Source organism: Hypanus sabinus, chromosome 3 (genome assembly GCF_030144855.1).
Source record: "Hypanus sabinus isolate sHypSab1 chromosome 3, sHypSab1.hap1, whole genome shotgun sequence".
Taxonomy (NCBI): Eukaryota; Metazoa; Chordata; class Chondrichthyes; order Myliobatiformes; family Dasyatidae; genus Hypanus; species Hypanus sabinus.
In genome coordinates this window covers 54,374,078-54,383,787 of record NC_082708.1, presented here as the reverse complement: position 1 = coordinate 54,383,787, position 9,710 = coordinate 54,374,078, and the positions used below count along the sequence as shown (strand labels likewise).

Below are 9,710 nucleotides of genomic sequence, written 5' to 3'. Positions count from 1 at the left end.
AGTAGAAGGGGGAGGGGAAAATGTGAAATGATAGAAGAAGACCGGAGGGGGTGGGGTGAAGCTGAGAGCTGGAAAGGTGATTGGCAAAAGGGATACAGAGCTGGAGAAGGAAAAGGATCATGGGACGGGAGGCCTAGGGAGAAAGAAAGGGGGGGGGGGAGCACCCCTCCAACCTGATGTAACACCTTATATACCAGCTGGGTAGCCTCCAACCTGAAGGCATGAACATTGACTTCTCTGACTTCCATTAATGCCCCCCTCCCCTTCTTATCACATCCCTGATATACTTAGCTTCCCCCCACTCTTTTTTTGTCTCTTTCTGCCCATCACTCTGCCTGTTCTTCATCTCCCTCTGGTGCTTCTCTCCCTCTTTCTTTTTCCCTAGGCCTCCAGTCCCATGATCCTTTCTTTTCTCTAGCTCTGTATCCCTTTTGCCAATCACCTTTCCAGCTCTCAGCTTTACCCCACCCCCTCAGGTCTTCTCCTATCATTTCGCATTTCCCCCTCCTACTTTCAAATCTTTTACTATTTTTCTTTTCAGTCAGTCCTGACGAAGGGTCTCGGCCTGAAGCGTCGACAGTGCTTCTCCCAATAGACGCTGCCTGGCCTGCTGTGTTCCACCAGCATTTTGTGTGTGTTGCTTGAATTTCCAGCATCTGCAGATTTCCTCGTGTAAACTTTTGGCATTTCATGCTGAGACCCTTCATCAGGACTGGAAAGGAAAGGGGAAGATGGCAGAACACAAAGACGGGAGGAGGGGCGAGAGGATAGCCAGAATATAAGGTATTGTTGTTCCACCCTGAGGGTGGCCTCATCGTGGCACAAGAGGAGGCCATGGACCAACATGTTGGAATGGGAATGGGAAGTGGAATTAAAACACTTAGACATCAAATAGTTCTGATTTTGGTGGGTGGGGCAGTGGTACTGAATGAAACAGTCTCCCAATTTACAATGGGTCTCACCAATTTAGAGGAGGCCGCATCGGGACCTCCATACACAATAGACAACCTCACAGGTTTGCAAGTCAAGTGATTCCGCACCTGCAAGGACTTTTTGAGGCTCTGAATGGAGGTGAGTGGGCACTTTGGCTGCTTGCAGGGAGAAATGCCTGGAGGGAGATTAGTGCAGAGGCATAAATTGACGAGGGAATCACGTAGGGGGGCATCCCTGTGGAAAGCAGAGGGGGGGTGGGGTACAAGTAAAGATATGTTTGGTGGTAGAATCCATTTGGAAATGGTGGAAGTTGCAAAGAAAGATGTGTTGAATGCAGAGGCTGATGAGGTGGTAGGTAAGGACGAGAAGAACTTTATTACTGTTAAGGTGGTGGGAAGATGTGGTGAGCGTGGATATTCGGGAAATGAAGGTTGAAGATGCGGGTGCAGCTTCTAGTCAAGATGGTGCCATCAAGGATTGATTCCTCAGGCGATGTCTTCTGGATAGTCCATGAAACTGTTTGTTTCACTTCTTGTACATCTTTTTATCTTAAATATGTTTCTGGAACTGTTGGAGTTGGCGATTTACAATTTGGAGATCGATTGAGTGATCAAGCAATCTGCTGTCTCCGAAAACATTCCAGGAGATGAGCACGGGCTGCCTCGTGGTGAAGCTTGGAAATGGGGTGCAAGCCCATGATCGGCTCCATTTCATCAATTGAAGTTTTGAGGAAGATTACAACATCGAGTCGAAATGCCGAAGGTGAGCAAATGTGCTGTGCTGACTACCTGCCTTTGGCTGCTGCCGGATAAAGTCTCTGTGGGTGACTGTCTATGATTCATTACTGCCAGATAAGGTGTGGGTGTGTGACAGCTTATTTCTTTCCTGTTGTGCCTCTGTGTTCGTGTAGTCTCTCTCTTGCTTGAAGCAGCCTGAGAATGGTACCAAGGTTCTATGATTTATTGATTGGACTGGACACTTTTTCATTTTGTCTTTTATATTCTGTTTCCACCCATTCTTTCTTGTTGGTGTCTGAACTATTGGATTTGTAGGTTTTTGCTTGTGCTGGGAGTCGGGTTGGAGTTCAATGACCTCACAGTTCGCCAGTTTGTGTCTCCGCATGTGTGTCTGTGGGGGGGGGGGGGTTCGATTAGGTACTCTTGTGTGATTTATTTTGGAGAGGTTTGTAAGTTTTTTGTGTGAAGGGGGAGTTTGATGATATTTGAATAACTTCCATGATTTTCTTTGTTTGGTGGCTACCTGGAGAAGATGAATTTCAGAGCTGTATACTGCAAACATGCTTTGATAATAAATGGACCTTTGAACATCTTTGAACCCTTGTTGGCAGCATCAGTGTTAGAGGAAAGGAATCTCCATTCTTTGAAGAAGGAATTTATTTCCGATATCCTGGAAAGTAAAGCCTCATCCTGGGAACAGTTGAGGTGGAGGTGAGGGAAACGAGAAAAGGGAATAGCATCTTTCAGGAGCAAGATGAGAAGAGGTACAGTCGCGAGAACCGTGGGAATCGGTAGGTTCATAAAAGATGTCAGTCAAAGGTTTGTCTCCAGAAATGGAGACAGACAGATCAAGGAAGGGGAGGGGGGAGTCAAAAATGGACCAAGTGAACTTAAGGGCAGCATAGTGGTTGGAGACAAAGTTGATGAAATTGATGAGCTCAGTATGAGTGCAGAGAGCAGCATGAATGCAATCATCAATATAGCGGGAGAAGAGCTGGGGAACGTTACTAGTAAAGACTCGGGACATGGACTGCTCTACATAGCCAACAAAAAGGCGGGCATAGCTGGGGCCCATGCAAGTGCCCATGACTACCCCTCAAGTCTGGAGAAAGTGGGAGCAGCCAAAGGAAAAATTTTTGAGGATTAGGAGCTGATCTGCCAGATGGAGGAGGGTGGTGGTGGAGGTGAACTGCTTGTATTTTTTAATTGCAATAGAAGCTGAGAAATTTAAGGCATATTTCCAGTGTGTGGGAAAGTGCTAGGCCCTGCATGTTCTCCAGTAGTCTTCTCTGCACATAGACTGAGTTACATTTTACCACTACAGTATTCCTTATTTGGTTGTCTGTGTCCATTTGAAAATCACAGTCCTTTGCTGTTGAACTGTCTCACCTTGTTTTTTGGGCAAGCTGATGAAAATGCTGTTAGGCAAATGTAGCTTTGACCTGGGGAACATAGTAAGTATTCAGCACATTCACCACTGCCCCGTAGTCTGTGACTTGTCCCATGTTTGGTAGTATTGAGAATCTATCCTGCACATCTGGTCCTGCAAGGTGCAAAAGTTGTGCTCTCCTCCTTTGTTTTGTATTACCTCGTGTGTTATCGTCCACTATCAGTCCTTTTGCCACCGGCATTAAGTTCAAATGAGTTGAGCCGCCATGTTCATCTCGGACCTAGTGTCGCTGGCTCCATAAAACATCGGAAGTGTTAGATCCTGGATTTCTCCATTCTCATCAACAATCATTAAACTTACTTTCAAAGTCTGTATCCTCATCACCACTGTTGTGTACTTGCCACCTATCTTAGTGTTTAATTAGGTAGTGCATATATTAATACTCGACACTTCATGACCTGAACGTGTCTTTGTCTCTCATTCTCGATTCCATGCTCCCTCACATCACTTGTGGTTCTGTCCCAGACTGATGACAACATCACTGAACTTGACAAGTGTCAAACTGCATGAACTGACATTACCATTTCAATACATGACAGTGGGGTTTGGACTCATGCAGAGAGAGTGGAGGGCAATGCGTTCAGAATGTTCTACAACAGCGCCCTCATCTGCAACTTCCATTAAGAAAACAGCATCAAGCATTCTATTAGCTTTCAAACTATTCATATATAAACTTTGCAAGCAGTAATCAGTTTTTTTTTATTACAAGGACTACTGCACGAATAAACACCACAGTCTGTGAAGAGAGTGGAATGCTGGATCACAACAGGGGGCTACTAATACAGAACTCAAATCAGAATCAGGTTTAATATCACTGGCATATGCCATGAAATTTGTTAATTTTGCAGTAGCAGTACAATGCAAAACATGAGAATAGGGAGAAAAAAGAAAACTGAATTACAATAAATATACACATATGTATATGCACACAGACACACACACACACACACACACACAATATTTTAATATTTAAATTAAGCAATTAGTGGGGAAAAAAAGGAAATAAAAAGGTAGTGAGGTAGTGTACATGGGTTCAATGTCCATTCAGAAATCGGATGCTGGAGGGAAAGAAACGATTCGTGAATTATTGAGTGTGTGCCTTCAGGCTTCTGTATCTCCTTCCTGATGGTAGTAATGAAAAGAGGGTATGTCCTAGGTGGTGGGGATTCTTAATGATGGACACTGCCTTTCTGAGACACTGCTCCTTGAAGATGTCTTGGATACTATGGAGGCTAGTGCCAGTGATGGAGCTTACTAATTTTACAATTCTCAGCAACTTACTGTGATCTTGTGCAGAATTTCTTTTGCCTCTCCCTCACCATACCAGACGGTGATGCAGCCAGTTGGAATGCTCTCCACAGTACACCTGTACAAATCTGTGAGTGTTTTTTGTGACATACCAAATCTCCTCAGACTCCTCATGAAATATAGCTACTGTCTTGCTTTCTCAATAGCTGCATCAATATGTTAGGTCCAGGTAAGATCTTCAGAGATATTGTCACCCAGGAACTTGAAATCACTCACTGTCTCCACTTCTGATCCCTGGTGTGCATTCCCTCAGCTTACCCTCTCTAAAGTCCACAATCAGTTCTTTGGTCTTATCAATATTGTGTGCAAGGTTATTGCTGCAACACCATTCAACTAGCTGGCATATCTCACCCCTGTACACCCTCTCATCACCATCTGAGATTCTACCAGCAGAAAATTTATAAATGACATTTGAGCTGTGCCTAGCCACACAATCATGGGTGTAAAGACAGTGGAGCGGGGAGCTAAACACACATCCCTGAGGCACACCAGTGTTGAATGTCAGTGAGGTGGAGATGTTATTTTCAATCCGCACAGGTTGTGGTCTTCCAGCTCGGAAGCTGAGAATTCAGTTGCAGGGGAAGGTATAGAGGCCTGGAAGTACCCAGGTGTACCAGGTATGATTTGGAAACTGAGGTCCCAATAGTGTGATTAATGCTCCATTAACGAACATTAATAGAACTAATGTTCCAATGATATGATTTGGAGACTAATGTAGACAATAGAGTGATATCAATGGCTCTACAAGGAACGGGCTGTCAGACATTTTCAGCAACAATGTTTTGCACCCATGTCCTAGAGATCAAGGATGGTTCCAGACTGGATGTCAGCAAAACCAGACTGTTAATTTTTGATTACAGGAGGACAAAACTGGAGGTCCATGAACCAGTCCTAATCAGGGGATCAGAAGTGGAGACGATGAGCAACTTTCAATTCCTCAGTGATATCAACCAGAGGATCTGTTCTGGATCCAGCACATAACTGGCATTACAAGTGTATCGCTGGTCAGATCAACTTCTGTGTGGACTGCAATGTTCTGGCAAGAACTGTCCTTTGTTATTCAAATAACAAGTCATGGGTAACAAAGGACATTAAGGACATGCTGAACGCTAAAAAGAGGGTGTTTAGAGATGGAAATAGGGAGCAGCTGAGGACAATACAGAAGGAACTGAAAACCAAGATCAGGGAGGCTAAAGACAGGTATAGGAGGAAGCTTGAGTGGAAACTCCAGCAGAGCAACATAAGAGAGGTCTGGAGTGGGATGAGGACCATCACTGGGTTCTGGCAAACTAGCAACAGAGGAGCTGAAGGCAGTGTGGACAGGGCCAATGAACTAAACCTGTTCTTCAACAGATTTGATACTGTGGCCCCTGTCCACCCCCTCACATGATTCATCTGTTGTCGGCCCTCAAGCAACACATACTCCACTCTCCCCTCCCACCCCTCCTCACAGCCCCCCACCCTGCTCTCATGACTACACCCCTCCCCCACCTGGAACCACCACGGTGGGCTTTACAGCTGAACAAGTGAGAAGACAGCTGAAACGTCTCCACCCAAGCAAGGCTGCAGGCCCAAATGGTGTCAGCCCCAGGGTGCTCAAAGCCTGTGCCCCCCAGCTATGTGGAGTACTACACCATGTCTTCAACCTGAGCCTGAGTCTCCAGAGGGTTCCTGTGCTGTGGAAGATGTCTTGTCTCGTCCCTGTACTGAAGACACCGTGCCCCAGTGGCTCCAATGACTACAGACCAGTGGCATTGACCTCCCACATCATGAAGACCCTGGAGAGACTTGTTCTAGAGCAGCTCCGGCCTATGGTTAGGCTGTAGTGGTACACTACACGCAGCGCTGAAATAACGACACGTAGTCAATGAGCTGCAGTTGCAAAAGAGGTTTATTCAAACTTCGTGGCCTCGCTTTAAAACCTTCCTGATCCCGCCCTCCCCGGGTGGGATTACTGTAGGGGGCGCGTATTCACAGTCCCGTCCCACGTGCAGGCTTTTCCCCTTGCTGGTGAAGCAGACTTGGTGCCCTTTTTGGGACCGGCCTCAATGCCGGCGCGCGCCACTTTGTGAGCCAGTTCGAGTGCGCTGGGAAGTGGGTCGCCACATAACCCCCCCCCCAGAACCGACGATACACCCCCCAATGTCCACAGTCAGGGTCAGACTCTGCTTGGGAGGTCTGCCTCTGCGCTGCAGTGCCGTAATCTCGACTGGCTGCGCCAAGCCCACATGGGCTGGTTTGAGTCGGTCCACCGTGAAAACCTCCTCTTTCCCCCCAATGTCCAGTACGAACGTGGACCCATTGTTTCTGATCACCGTAAACGGCCCCTCGTAGGGCCGCTGTTGTGGTGCCCGATGTCCGCCCTGTCGTACAAAAACAAACTTACAGTTTAACAGGTCTTTGGGTATGCAGGTCGGGTTCTGCCCATGCTGTGAAGTGGGTATAGGGGCTAGATTACCAAGCCTCTCATGTAGTCTGCCCAGGACTGCTGTGGGTTCTTCTGCTTGCCCCCTTGGGGCTGGTATGAACTCCCCTGGGACAACCAGGGGTGCGCCGTACACCAACTCAGCCAACGAGGTGTGCAGATCTTCTTTGGGCGCCGTGCGGATTCCAAGCAGGACCCAGGGAAACTCGTCCACCCAGTTAGGCCCTTTAAGGCGGACCATGAGAGCCGACTTCAGGTGACGGTGGAAACGCTCCACCAGGCCGTTCGACTGTGGGTGGTAGGCAGTTGTGCAGTGCAGCTGTGTCCCCAAAAGGCTGGCCATAGCTGACCACAGGCTGGAGGTGAACTGGGCGCCTCTGTCAGAGGTAATGTGGGCCGGTACACCAAAGCGAGATATCCAGGTGGTGATCAGGGCTTGGGCGCAAGATTCGGAGGTGGTGTCGGTGAGCAGGACCGCCTCTGGCCATCTTGTGAACCGGTCCACGATAGTCAGGAGGTGCTGCGCTCCACGTGACACTGGCAGGGGGCCCACGATATCCACATGAATGTGGTCAAAACGCCGGTGCGTGGGGTGGAACTGCTGCGGCAGAGCTTTGGTGTGCCGCTGCACCTTGGCTGTTTGGCAGTGCATGTGTGTTTTGGCCCATTCACTGACCTGCTTGCAGAGACCATGCCAAATGAACCTGCTGGAGACCAGCCAGACAGTTGTCCTGATGGAGGGGTGCGCTAAGTTGTGAATGGAGTCGAAAACGCACCACCGCCAGGATGTCGGAATGACAGGGCGGGGTTGGCCGGTGGCGACGTCACAGAGTAGGGTCCTCTCACCTGGGCCTACGGGGAGGTCCTTGAGCTGCAAACCAGAGACTGTGGTCCTGTAACTAGGGATCTCCTCGTCTGCCTGCTGCACCTCTGAGGGCGTCCGCCACGACATTGTCCTTTGCCGAGACATGCAGGACATCTGTTGTGTATTTGGAGATGTAGGACAGATGTCGCTGCTGGTGGGACGACCAGGGGTCGGACACCTTCGTGAACACAAAGGTAAGTGGTTTGTGGTCCGTGAACGCAGTGAAGGGCCAACCTTCCATGAAGTACCTGAAATGCCGGATTGCCAGGTATAGCGCCAACAGTTCCCGGTCAAAAGCACTGTATTTGAGCTCGGGTGGTCGCAGGTGTTTGCTGAAAAACGCCAGGGGTTGCCAGCGACCCTTGATGAGTTGTTCCAGCACCTCACCAACTGCCGTGTTAGATGCGTCCACTGTGAGGGCGGTAGGGACGTCTGTTCTGGGGTGCACTAGCATCACGGCATTTGCTAAGGCTTCTTTGGTTTTAATGAAAGTGGCGGTGAATTCTTCGTCCCAGGTAATGTCCTTGCCCGGACCCGACATCAGGGTGAACAGGGGGTGCATGATTCGGGCAGCTGAAGGGAGGAAGCGGTGGTAGAAATTGACCATACCCACGAATTCCTGAAGGCCTTTGATTGTGTTGGGTCGGGGGAAATGGCAGACCGCATCTACCTTAGCGGGCAGAGGGGTTGCCCCGTCTTTAGTAACCCTGGGGCCCAGGAAGTCGATGGTGTCGAGCCCGAACTGGCATTTGGCCGGGTTGATTGTCAGGTTGTATTCACTCAGTCCAGCGTAGAGTTGACGGAGGTGGGACAGATGCTCCTGACGACTGCTGCTGGCTATGAGGATGTCGTCCAAATAGATGAAAGCGAAGTCCAGGTCGCGTCCCACCGCATCCATTACCGCTGGAACGTCTGTGCGGCATTCTTTTGGCCGAATGGCATGCGGAGGAACTCGAAAAGGCCGAACGGGGTGATGAGTGCCGTTTTGGGGACGTCATCTGGATGCATTGGGATTTGATGGTATCCCCGGACGAGGTCCACCTTGGAGAAGATCCGTGCGCCGTGCAGGTTTGCTGCAAAGTCTGAATGTGTGGCACAGGGTAGTGGTCCGGTGTTGTTGCCTCGTTCAGCCTGCGGTAGTCGCCAAGCCCCCTGTTGCTCTGGGCACCATGTGCAGGGGGGAGGCCCATGGGCTGTCGGACCTCCGTACAATCCCCAATTCCTCCATCCTCTTGAACTCCTCCTTCGCCAGTCGGAGCTTGTCCGGGGGAAGCCGCCGAGCACGGGCATGGAGGGGTGGTCCCTGGGTTGGGATGTGGTGCTGTATGCCGTGTCTGGGCATGGCTGCCGTGAACTGCGGTGCCAGAACCAATGGGAAATCCACCAGGACCCTGGTGAAGTCGTTGTCGGCCAGCGTGACGGAGTCTAGCTGTGGGGCCAACAACTGGGCTTCACTCAGGGAGAACGTTTGAAAGGTCTCGGCGTGGACCAGTCTCTTCCCTTGCAGGTCGATCAGTAGGTTGTGAACCCGCAAAAAATCCACGCCCAGGAGCGGTTGGGCTACGGCGGCCAGTGTGAAGTCCCACGTGAACTGGCTGGAGCCGAACTGTAGCTGCACCGTATGGGTGCCGTAGGTCCTTACTGTGCTGCCGTTCACGGCCCTCGGGGGGGGGACCCGGTGCCCTGTTGCAGGTGTCGTAACTCGTTGGAGGTAAGACGCTGATCTCGGCACCGATGTTGACCAAAAAACGGCATCCCGACTGCTTGTCCCACACATATAGGAGGCTATCCTGATGGCCAGCCACCGTAGCCATCAGCGGTGGCTGGCCCTGGCGTTTCCCAGGAACTTGCAGGGCGGGCTACAACGGAAGGCTTCTGCAACCCACCGCTGGTGGTAGAAGCACCATTGTTCATTGGTCTCCTCACCCCTGCCTCTGGGGTTAGCGGGCTCTGCGGCCGGGCCCGGTCTGGTTTGCTTCTGGGAGCGTGACA

General features: G+C 50.1%; 1 protein-coding gene across 1 annotated transcript in view; it reads left to right on the top strand.

The window, feature by feature from the left end:
- The first annotated feature begins 1,461 nt into the window (after positions 1-1,461).
- The window catches only part of LOC132390763 (high-affinity choline transporter 1-like), a 67,554-nt gene continuing 59,305 nt past the window's right edge, over positions 1,462-9,710 (top strand). The window contains exon 1 of the mRNA XM_059963312.1: positions 1,462-1,695. The gene's annotated coding sequence lies outside the window, so the exon portion shown is untranslated. The remainder of the gene's footprint in view (positions 1,696-9,710) is intronic.